Source organism: Tursiops truncatus, chromosome 7, assembly GCF_011762595.2.
Source record: "Tursiops truncatus isolate mTurTru1 chromosome 7, mTurTru1.mat.Y, whole genome shotgun sequence".
NCBI classification, from domain to species: domain Eukaryota; kingdom Metazoa; phylum Chordata; class Mammalia; order Artiodactyla; family Delphinidae; genus Tursiops; species Tursiops truncatus.
Window position 1 is genome coordinate 86,090,501 of NC_047040.1, and position 12,522 is coordinate 86,103,022.

General features: G+C 41.4%; 1 protein-coding gene across 3 annotated transcripts in view; it reads right to left on the minus strand.

Annotated features, from left to right (window-relative positions):
* Positions 1-12,522, minus strand: part of ARHGAP15 (Rho GTPase activating protein 15) — a 621,340-nt gene that overhangs the window by 34,785 nt on the left and 574,033 nt on the right. The gene's annotated exons all lie outside the window — the stretch shown is intronic.

A 12,522-nucleotide genomic window follows, 5' to 3' on the forward strand; every position in this document is an offset into this window, starting at 1 on the left:
CATTTCCCTTTTCTGAATTTTAGGTCCAAAACTATGTGCTTGCTTTCTTGCTTTTTTCTTGGTGTGGTTCTTAGTTTATTAGAGCAATGCTATGGAACGGCTCGTTTCTAAATTTCTTCAGCTATATAAGTGGCAGGGTAGCAGATAAGTTTCCTTTCTCTCCCTTTTTTTTCCCTAAATATGCACACACATACAAACACCCACCTTCAGATTTTTAACTGGCACATCAAGGGGGAAACTTGAGCGTCAGTTTCAGGCTGTGTAACTGAGACCATAGCTCTGTGGCTTTGACTGCACTTCCCAGTGCCGAGTAGACTGCTGGGATTCCACAAATAAATAATAAAAATAATAATGATTTTTAAAGCATTTGGAATTGCTGAGTTGAAAGGTGTGGTGTAAGTGCAATGTTTTATTGTGAAAGTGATATCTCTTGCATTATCTTTTCCTAATGGAGGGTGGAAGTAATGGAGGCGGAGGCACTTATGCCTCCAGACCAGGGGTCCCTGAAGGCGGGGTGGAGCTCAGGCAGGCACTGTGGTAACACTTACTGTAGTCGGTAACTGCTTCCTTCCAGTCTAGCAAGAAGGTATAAGAAGAGTCACGCTGCTGCTCGTTCTCCTAAACCTTAGAAAGTCATCCTTGTTTCTTACTGATGCAAGAAGTGAATGAGAATCATACTGGAAAAGTACCACAGATTTAATTAATTTATTATTATTATTTTTAATATATTTATATTTATTTTTGGCTGTGTTGGGTCTTCGTTGCTGTGTGCGGGTTTTCTCTAGTTGTGGTGAGCGGGGGCCACTCTTCGTTGCGGTACGCGGGCTTCTCATTGCGGTGGCTTCTCTTGTTGCAGAGCACAGGCCCTAGGCGCGTGGGCTTCAGTAGTTGTGGCACGAGGGCTACAGTAGTTGTGACTCGTGGGCTTAGTTGCTCCGCGGTATGTGGGATCTTCCCGGACCAGGGCTCGAACCCGTGTCCCCTACATTGGCAGGCGGATTCTTAACACTGTGCCACCAGGGAAGCCCATACCATAGATTTTAAAATATTAACTTTAGTTTTAGTTTTGGTCTCAAGTAAACACACATTTGGCAAGGAGCATGTCAGCAGCATGGATATCGTCTTGGACTACGTTATGGGCTGAATTATGTCCTCTCCCCTCTGCCCCCCCCCATACACCCCAATTCATATGTGGAAGCCCTAACTCCCAGTACCTAATAATGTGACCGAATTTGGAGATAGGGCTTTTGGTAATTAAGTTGAAATGAGACTGTTGGGATGGGCCTTCATCCAATATGACTGATGTCTTTATAAGTAGAAGAAACTGGGACAGAGAGACGCCAGGGATGCATACACACAGAGGAAAGACCATGTAAGGGCACAATCAGAAGACAGCCATCTGCAATCCAAGGAGAGAGGCCTCGGAAGAAGGCAAACCTGCTGACACCTTGACCTCAGACTTCCAGCATCCAGAATTGTGAGAAAAGAAACTTCTGTTGTTTAAGCAGCCTAGTCTGTGGTATTTTGTTATGGCAGCCCTAGCAAACTAAGATAGTCTGGGATTATCTACATTTAGGATTCACACTGAACCAGACAGATATAGAAAAAGATAAATATTTTCCATACAGTATAGTCTGAGTGCTTTCTCAACTAAGTCCATAACTTTAATTATAAAATGAACATAACCTGTATTAAATTATGAATATGTTAACATATTGAAGGGGGACAAGAAAAATAAACACCAGATTTAGGCTCTATAGGCACTCGAAGGTAGAGTAAAAAAATCTGGTTTCCTTGACCACATTGTCATAATATGCATATATAACAGTTTATTGAATCCAGGCTGTGTAGACAACCAGAAGAACTCTGGCTCCATACTGTCACAATGCATGCCCACAACAAAGACTCTGGGGGAACAGCCCCTTTCATTCGATCCCTCTAAGTATTACCAACATGAGAGCTGAAAACCTTACCTCTGTCTGAAGTATATCTATATACCCATGCATAAGTTATTAACTGGGCTCCCTGGGTTCTGCTGCTGAAACTATCAATATATTCAAATCTCATTCTAGCTACTGCAAAAAAAACGGTATGTCAGATCAATGTATTAGTATCTTCCTAGACAAAAGAATCTGGAATTTTTTTTTAAGTTTCTTTCTTATTCCTTGGACTCCAGTTGAAACATAGGTGATACACAGCCTAATAAGGGAAAGTGCTCACCAGGTGCCAGAGTGCAGGGCTGACTGCATCTATGAAACACTGTTGATCGTGTTTGATATACAGCACTCTTTCGTGAGTATTATGTGCTAAGTACTGTTCTTAGCATCCAATGGCGGAACATTTTAAAAAATTCTTATAAACTTTCTTAGACATTTTACAGGATGGAAATGACACGGACTGTATCTGAATGCCTTTAATTGCATATAATGTGACCTTTAATCTATCACTATTCTCGCTTTGGTGGGCTGTGTCTTCTGGACACAAACACAGCCTCAGAGGAGTTGAGAAGCAAACCTTTACTGAGAACCAGCAAGCCAAGCGGAAAACTAGAGAAGTTAAGCCAGTGATGAGAGGGGGTCATCCTTGAGATTTATCCTTTTAGATTGCTGCTCTGCATTTCTGGACCCCCCAGTTAAGAGATATATGTAATGACCAGCCCCTACACCATACAGCTTTGCCTTTCTGCTATTGGCTGCACTTAAGGCCTTTTATCAATGACAACAAGCGAAGTAGGTGGCCTTCTACCTCTTTCTAGCTGTAGAAAAAAAAAGTGACATAATTTTTCACAGCCTGAAATAATTGTGGAAGTACAGATACTGGTTAGCATCACTATGAATTATTAGTGGAAAAGTGGGTCTCAGAAGTACGTTACATGTGAAATATTTTTCGTCACTTGAACATGTGCCGTCCAGAGCTGGCCCTGTTCTAGCCGTCACAGGGAACAAACATTTCACATTCACAGATGCTCCCAATTTGGTGCGGTTTGGAGTGTAATTTAGATCAAACGTCTCCATGTAAATGAGTCAGGGTTTCTTAATTAGGTGCCTCTAAAGCAAAACCTTGGACCACATCAGTAGGTGTGGGTGTGGTGCCCACAATACTGGAATCTTTCCTATAGACCAGCCTCCTAGTATCATTCAAATAGAGCTTTTTTTTTTGGTTGTTTTTCTCAGGCAGTAATAAATCTGCAGATGGCATAGACAGAAAGACGCTACTTCAGAAGAGCTGTCTAAAAACACTGCCTCTTTGGCAAATGCCTTAAAGTAGGTCATTCTGCTGTGATTTAGCTTTTTTCTTTAGATTTGATTGCCAGCTTTTTGTTCCCATTACAAGTAGGGTGCATTCCAGTCCACAGACTTGTTCTTAATTTTTCCAACTGGTATTTGTTTACTAGGATTTGCAGATCTTCCTACAAAAATGGCCAATATCCTGTCACAGCGCTAATCATGCACTTGACCGCAAAGTGAAATGGATCCTGGTGATAATCTGGTGATGCTGAAATATTAAATGCCTTAAACACCCAGTCTTCCCACAGCAAAACTGCATTGATTTATATGGGTCGGTTTGTTGAAATAATTGTCCCATCTTTTATACATGTGAAAAGAAGAGGTGACAGGATGTAAATGGAAAACTTTTACAAGCCATATAGCTGTTTGTATAGATATTCAGGTTATCTGCTTTTATACTTGTCATTGTTTGTGTTTTTTATAGGGGGAAAATCATCGGGTCCCATTTCCCCATCAAGGCTTCGGGATTTACATGCAGAAACCCCTGCAGCATTAATGAGTTACCTGCATAAATCCCCTGGCAATCGATGGGCACATAGACCTTGTTTTGTTATATTAATTATTCCTCACAGAACCTTGACACTGACATTAAACGAGGCCTTAAAAAATCTTGATGAAGGTCTTAAGGTATCTTTTACTGTTCAAATATTAGCATTGCAAAAACTATGTCTAAGGCATTATTCATTTTGTGGTATCACAGGGAAGGAGGGATTGAAATAAGGAGATTGAGCAAAGGGCCTAGGGGGTGAACTTTCTGGTCTTAACTCTTTACTGCTTGGAGGCCAGTTTTCTTAGGACCAAGTTATAATCCTCAAATTGTGATAATGATTAAAATAAATATTACGATCATAGTGAATACAGGAACTGAGTATGCTGTTTTCTCCAGATTGGTGTTGAATATGGTGTCTTCTCCACAGGCCAAGTTTTGTCTTGGCAAATCGTTGGTGTTTTCAGGTGAATTCCAAAATGTCAGTTAAGAAGACACAAAAAAGAGGGCTCTAGAGAGGAGATGTAAATTATTGGCTAGGTATGTTGCAAGATGGCTTGCTAAGTATGTACTTAACAAACAGACTAGGAAAATGGTTTTATGTGCCACTTTCCTTCTTTCCCAGTAAAGTTCCTTTACTTAGAAGGCCTGGGGAGTGTGAGGCTCTGATTAAGCAAATGCTCTGGTAAAAAACACTTACATTATATTGTCATATGTGGATTAGCAGGACTCAAACAACACAATTAGTATTAAAATTACAATGGACACTGCATTATCGTCCTTCGATAATTCACACGGAAGTTTTGAATCGTGAAGGAACTTCAGTTGTCTCTGTGCTGGAGTGTGGTTACTAGAGAAGTGGGTGGTCATTAGGGATTTCAGACTGGTGAAATGACAGCTAATTGAAATTTGTTTGGATCCTTTCTGAGTGGAAGGTATTTATAATAAGTTATACTAGTTGATGATGCTCTTCAGGTTTTTATCATGCTGATGATTCCGAATGATCTGTTTACTTTCTACGGTGTTTCCCTTTGCTGGTTAGTGAATTTACTGTGCTAGTCCCCAGTTTGGTGTTTAGCTCTATCCTGCCTCTTCAGGCTCTGAACTCTCTCGGTGAATGTATCCACTCTCATGGTTTGGAATATTTACTCTAAAAAAACCTGAATCCCAAATCTACATTTCCTCCTTTAATATCATACCTTTACTTACCCACTTGCTAAAATGACTTGCTAAGTCCCCCCTGCTGCTCTACCCTGTGCTGGTTACATGGGGCACTAAAGGAAGAAATGATTTCTGCCCTCAAGGAGTTAAAATTAACAACTACCTATATGGAAGGATTAATTAAGATTTTTTATCAGGCTGAGTAGAGCTGTCTACAGTTGCAATAGGAGCTTTGGGGGGCTTCATCTCTTTGGTGCTTTACAGTATATAACAGGAATTTTATTCACCTGTAACTCTGGATTAAGTCCTTTGAGGTATCAGTATCGTAATCTCCTCTAACACAGAAGAGGAAACTGAGGAAGCTGTTTTATCCAAGGTGACAGGGGTAAGGAGTCAGTGACTCAGGATCCAAACTCAGGTTTTCTGACTCTGAATCCAGTGCTATCTCCACTCTCACTTGGATTCAGCACAAGATCAGGTGTCTGGACTGGACTCTGCTTGAATTTCCAATTGTGTCAATCTCTAATAACAGTGTGTAGTCTTGGCTTTTACTTTCTTTATCTCCTTCGATTCAGGGTGTGCACAAACACACACACAAACACACACTACAAGGTAGATAAAGTTAAGCATTATTCCCATGCTAAAGACAATAAAGCAGCAGCTGAGAAGTGAAGCAACAGGCCTAAAGTTATTTGGGAAACTTATACCCAAGCAGGGGGCTGGAATCCAGTTCTTTAGATTCCTTCAACCTATCAGAGGCAAATGCATGAAGAACTTTCCACCCACAAATAACTCTTTCTAATTAGATTGGTAACTGGATAAGTTAGTTTTCCAGCTGGTTTTCTTGTTCTCCTAGAATGTATTCTCAACACAGTGATTCTTTTAAAACTGAAATCAGTTCATGTCAGTCCTGCTCCAAAATCTACAACTGGCTCCCCCTTTCTTTTAACTAAGAGCAAAGACCAGGTCCTTAATTTTTTTTATTTTTAACATCTTTATTGGAGTATAATTGCTTTACAATGTTCTGTTAGTTTCTGCTGTATAACAAAGTGAATCAGCTGTATGTATACATATGTCCCCATATCTCCTCCCTCTTGCGTCTCCCTCCCTCCCACTCTCCCTATCCCACCCCTCTAGGTGGTCACAAAGCACCAAGCTGATCTCCCTGTGTCATGCGGCTTCTTCCCACTAGCTATCTGTTTTACATTTGGTAGTGTATATATGTCCATGCCACTCTCTCACTTCGTCCCAGCTTACCCTTCCCTCTCTCCATGTCCTTAAGTCCATTCTGTACGTCTGGGTCTTTATTCCTGTCCTGCCCCTAGGTTCTTCAGAACCATTTTTTTTTTTTACATTCCATATATATGTGTTAGCATGTGGTATTTGTTTTTCTCTTTCTGACTTACTTCACTCTGTATGTCAGACTCTAGGTCCATCCACCTCACTACAAATAACTCAATTTCATTTCTTTTTATGGCTGAGTAATATTTTATTGTATATATGTGCCACATCTTTATCCATTCATCTGTCGATGGACACTTAGGTTGCTTCCATGTACTGGCTATTGTAAATAGTGCTGCAGTGAACATTGTAGTACATGACTCTTTTTGAATTATGGTTTTCTCAGGGTATATGCCCAGTAGTGGGATTGCTGGGTCATATGGTAGTTCTATTTTTGGTTTTTTAAGGAACCTCCATACTGTTCTCCATAGTGGCTGTATCAATTTACATTCCCACCAACAGTGCAAGAGGGTTCCCTTTTCTCCACACCCTCTCCAGGATTTATTGTTTCTAGATTTATTGATGATGGCCATTCTGACCAGAGTGAGATGATATCTCATTGTAGTTTTGATGTGCATTTCTCTAATGATTAATGATGTTGAGCACTCTTTCATGTGTTTGTTGGCAATCTGTATACCTTCTTTGGAGAAATGTCTATTTAGGTCTTCTGCCCATTTTTGGATTGGGCTGTTTGTTTTTTTGATATTGAGCTGCATGAACTGTTTGTATATTTTGGAGATTAATCCTTTGTCAGTTGCTTCGTCTGCAAATATTTTCTCCCATTCTGAGGGTTGTCTTTTCGCCTTGTTTATGGTTTTCTTTGCTGTGCAAAAGCTTCTAAGTTTCATTAGGTCCCATTTGTTTATTTCTGTTTTTATTTCCATTTCTCTAGGAGGTGGGTCATAAAGGATTTTGCTGTGATTTATGTCATCGAGTGTTCTGTCTCTGTTTTCCTCTAAGAATTTGACAGTGTCTAGACCAGGTCCTTATAATGGTCTTGGAAGGCCCTGTGTGATGTGGCCTTGTCAACTAGGTGACTCCTCTCCCCACCCTCCCTCTGCTCAAGCCACACCGGCCTCCTTGCTTTGCTGTAGCTTGAAGACACCAAGATGCTGGATGTTCTCTACACATCTCTGGAATGCTTTGACTCCAGGCAAATCCGCCTCACTAACTCCCTCCCCTCCCTCAAGTCTCTTCTCAAATATCCCCTTTGTAATGAGTTCTTCCCCAACGACTGCAAACCACCGGACTCAGGACCCTGGCAGCACCCTTGACCCTCCTCACTCTGCCCCATTTTTACTAGTTCCTTAGCAGCCATTATCTTCTAATATGCCATAGCATTTCCTTGCTTATTATGTTTATTTGTTTGATTTATTTATATTATGTGTGTTATGTTTATTATGTAAACTCTGTGAGGGCAAAGGTGACTTCTGTAAAGTTTACTGATGATCCTAAGCTCCTAGAACAGTGCCTGTCACATCCTTGGTTCTTAAAGTCCATCAATAACCCAGTTTCTATAAGTGACATCTCCACTCTTCTTTGTCTACAAATTGGACATCCTGGCACTGTCTCAAACTCTTTCCAGTCATTTATCCATCATATCAAACCTATCAGCAAATACTATTGACTCACTGCAAAGTTTCTCTAGAAATTCCCCTCTTCCCACTGAGCTCCTCAGCCACCACAGGACTAAACTGCTCCTTAGCCTTTCTCCAAGCCTCCCTCCCCAGATCCATTTCACATTTGATCCTTCAATGAATTGAGATACTTAAAACAGAAACCAAAGCAAAACTTCTATTCTTCAACTGCTCCATAACCTGCCTTGGGCCCCTATTATCTAAGACTTCAGATTCCGACTTTCCTGCCAGGCCCTACCCATGACCTGGTCTCTCCCTGCACTCAGGTCCCTCCTCCTCCTTTGCTCCCTGTCACATCCTGGCTTCCTTTGGCTTTTCTCAAGTGGAAAAGTGCCAAATCCTACTTGTGTTTCAAAGCCTAACTTCAGGTCCACTTTTCATTGCAGACTTAACTATTTTACTCTACTTCTTCCCATACATGCTGTTTAACAGTTAATTATTTCTACTCTTTTTCCTAAGTGCTTTGTTCCCTTTTAGATAAGTATCTCTGCAATGGCAGAACTTTATACTTCTTATATCTTCCCAACCCTCCCCAGTGTGGTATGGAACACAAAATAGGCACTCCATAGCTACTGCTGATTCACTGATTGATACTTATATTCTTCTGTTTCTTGTGTGTGTGTGTGTGTGTGTGTGTGTGTGTGTGTGTGTGTGTGTATGCTTTACTGTGTTGGCTTTAGATAGCTGAACATTTCAAATGATATATTCTGAATGATGGCAAGTAATAAGATTTTTGTAGCTATACTGATGAGCTACATATTAGGATAAATGTATATCTAAACTCCAGCCTTATCTAGTTTAAAGCATGTTTACAGCATGTCTAAATGTGGGAACCCATACTGCTTTCACCAGGGATTAATTGGGTCTTGCTTTTAAGCATGTGTGTGTTTTTGTGTGTGTGTGTTTCCATACATCTAAAGTGAATTCTATCATTAAGAAGTCACAAAATATGTAGATATTAGTGTAAAAAGCACTTGGGAAATAACTAAAGAATATAATCAATAATCCACCCAACAATTAAGTCTTTAATACTACATGCAGACTTTAGCATGGAAGCCTCCACAGCACACAGCAATAAACTAAGTTTGCATAATATAAGCTTAAAATGGCCCATTCTTTGATGTTTTTCAGCAACTCTGATTTTATTTTACAAGGCTCTGCAGGAAGATTATTACTCCCTTCACTGTCCATTGGTCAAGCTTTGAGGGTCTGCATTCTGCCATCTTGTCTTCTCTTGACTCACCTTGAAAGACAGACAGTTTTCGTTCTTGGGAGGTCATCTTAGACCACTGCTGGCTGGTGTGTCTCTGCTATAGCACCAACCAGTGAGTGGAAAATGCTACACTGTTCAGAGTGGGCATCTCATTCATGAAACATGTTCAGGGGCCAAATTCTGTGCCTCTCCCCATCCTCTAATGGCAGAAGCCATTTTAGGAGTGAGTTTTACAAGTGGATTGGATTCGTTACTATTTTGAACTCTCCAAGTTTCTGCTTCCTTTAGTTCCTAGGACAAATGAAAGTGAGCCTGATTATTCTGGGTGCTAAGTCTCATTTTAAAGTCCTCTTTCTCTTTGTCCAGCCTCTGCCCTCTTCCCTGCAAGAAATGACTTCTAAAAGTTTGGTTCCCGGACAGCAGCACCTGGGAGCTTGTTCTCGATGCAAAATCTCAGACCCCATTCCAGACCTCTTGAATCAGAATCTACATTTTTAACAGGATCTCTAGGTGATTTTATTGATAAGCACCTTAAAGTTTGAGAAATCCTGAGCTAGAACTTTCTGCAACGGTTAGGCAGCCATCGTGTTGACCACAAGACTAGCAGGTGGTGGAGCTCTCACAGTTCCCATCGTCCACCACTGGACCCCCCTGGATATCCTCCACCATTTAAATCCCCCTCCACTCTACCTCTTCAAAGCTTGTTTCCTGAGAAGGCTGAACTAGTCACACAGCACGAGGCACAGGCACACCTGCACAGATAGAGGGCACTCTTTCTTCCAGCCAGTAAGTTGATACCATTAAGCCCTTCTGATGGAGTCTAGGTTGTGAGAGGTGAGGCGTTTTGGATGGGCCCCAGGATGACAGCTTTTACCATTTGTGGTCACTGATGTTCCCGTGGTGCTTTTTGTGAGAGAAGGGGTTGTTAACCTCAGTGTATCCTGGCTGACTTCCAATCTGCATAATTGCATTCAGCCTACCTAAGTCTGCTCTGTAGTTTCAATTAAGTAAAGTATTGTTCACTTCTTGTACTAAACTGCTGTGTTGTGTGGCTACAGACTGCTAATTAGCTGGTTTTTTTCAGGTGACTGCATTCGTGACGAACAAAACGTCTCTCTCTGGCTATCTCCCTCCCCAGTCCCGCTATCTCCGCGACCACCAGCCCACACAACCTCATGCCTGTTTTCTTCTATATCACCATTTCTTGGATAAAAGTGCTTTGGGATCAGAAATTACTAGAATGTGACAGTGAACCTTTCTTTACTTTCTCTATGTAGCCAACTGCTTCTTAGCCTACCTAGCCTATTGTAGGGTGTTGGAGGGGAAACTCAAGCACAGAAAGGCAAGAATGTGATGAGGGGTGGATAAAACAGGCCTTCCTCTGCCAAGATGAAAGGTAAATGCCTGTGATTGCCAGGGAAGTATGAATTACTTTAAGAGCCTGGCACCCTAGGAATTGGTTATTCTCAGTGTGATATGAATGGAGAGTGAGGTCAAAGAGAATGGGGCGTGCATTTTATTTCTCTTTTCCCACTAGTTAGAAAAATACAGCTGGACATGTAAACCAGCCATAAAATACCTCACTATCTCTGTGGGGGATGTTTGACCCTAAACAGGAAATGTGGCCCCGGGAGAGTGAACGGAGTCCCTTTCTGATGAATCAAAGGTCAGTACCAAGGGAGCACTTGCAGCTCTGGAATGGCAGCCGGAAATGAAAGGAAGTGGAAAAAAGGTGGGTGAGCAGGGAGGGGACAGAGTTGTGCTCTAATCAAAGAGGAGATGCATTTGAGGGTGGAATTTTTCTGGGATGTAAAATGATTGCTCAAAAAGTGTTCAAATGGGAAAAAGAACCCAGATTTAGGTAAAGTATCACACTTTGCATGTGTAAAGTATCACACTCTGCATGTCTTTTCACTATGTGAGGACATTTATCCTGTTTTGATGTCTAAGCTCAGAGACACAAATTAATTAGATAAAAATTCCTTTAGGGCAGGAGTAATTTCTTTTACCTTTTCATAGCCCAAACACTACGCGCTAAATGAATTCATGAATGAATGAATGAGTGAACTCACTGACAAAGGGAAAAATATTTATTAAGAGGTATATGTTGACTGGGAGTTCACGGAGGGTAGGAAAGAAAATGCTTTTAGCTCTCCGGGTGCCAGCGCCCATGTCTTGCCTACTCCTCGCTATGGCCCTGCCCCGAAGTGTTCTACTTGTCTCTCAGAAAGTGGGAAAGAAAAGAAGATCAGGGGCTTCCTGAATCTCATCAATGGACTCACCAAACGCCTATAACAGATAGGCTGGTTTGCATATCCCTGCGAGGAGAGGAGGGGCAGGGCTAGAACCACAAAGTTGGGAGTGAAAGTCAGACTAAGGGAAGTGAACATTCCCAGATAAGGGCAGAGAGATTGATAACATAACTGAATGCAGTTCCCAGATGCTAGGAACTGATTGTTTTCCTGGTAAAATTATCCTTATTTCCAGCTCAGCGTCTATCACGTGAGAGGCACTTGATCTGTTATTTGTATAAAGAATAAATGGGGAGATGGATGACGTATTTGGCAATGCTTTGAAGGTGAAAAGAGTTCTCAGAGTGAGGGGCAGGAGGAAGAATTTGAGGAGGAGGGTGATATTGGGAGAAAAGGCAGAAAATAGAAAGGGGAAAATGTCAGCGAAAAGAGTCTGACAAAAGAATGTATGACACAGAGGAGAAGAAATTACTAGAAGTGAGGAAAAGTAATCTCTGTACAAAGGGCAATATTTAGTATAAAGCTTCTAAGTTCTGAATGTATTTCCAACTTCCTTTGTACACATTAACCTGAGGAAAAATTATAGACCAGAAAATGTCACTGAGGCAGAGATTAAAAAAACTTTAAAAAGCCTAATCTTCAATTCAAGCTCTACTGTTTTGTGGATGATTTCAAAGATTTTCCCAATGTCCTGATCCAAACAGCCCCTAAATTCATTTCCTTGTCCCCCAGAGGCTCTCATTCCAGGTAAGCCTGTGGTTTTAGCTGCGGACCTCTTCAGAGTCAACTGTGGGTTGAGTCTGCCACTGGCCACAGACTAATTATTACTTATGGTTGAGATTTCCTTCTGTCCATTACTAAAGCCCAGTCTTTTCTCAGCACAGCCAATACAGTTTTGGGATCTGAAATCTCATATACAATCTGCACTTTTTCCTGCATGAGGCAAAACCCCCCAGCAACGTGGAAATGTGCAGCTACCCCATGCGAACTATTCCTGGATGTCACCCTGCAGCTCTAATTTCTTCTTTCTCCTCTGCGTTTTGGGTGCTGCAGCCGGACCTGTCAGCACCTTGTCACGGCTTCCTCGTGCGTGGGCTACCATCGGATTCTGTGTTCTTAACAATTATCCGTAAAAAACCCCACAGAATCCTTCACAAGTAGAACAATTTATTTACATTAACAGATAAAAGAGAAAAAAAAAGAA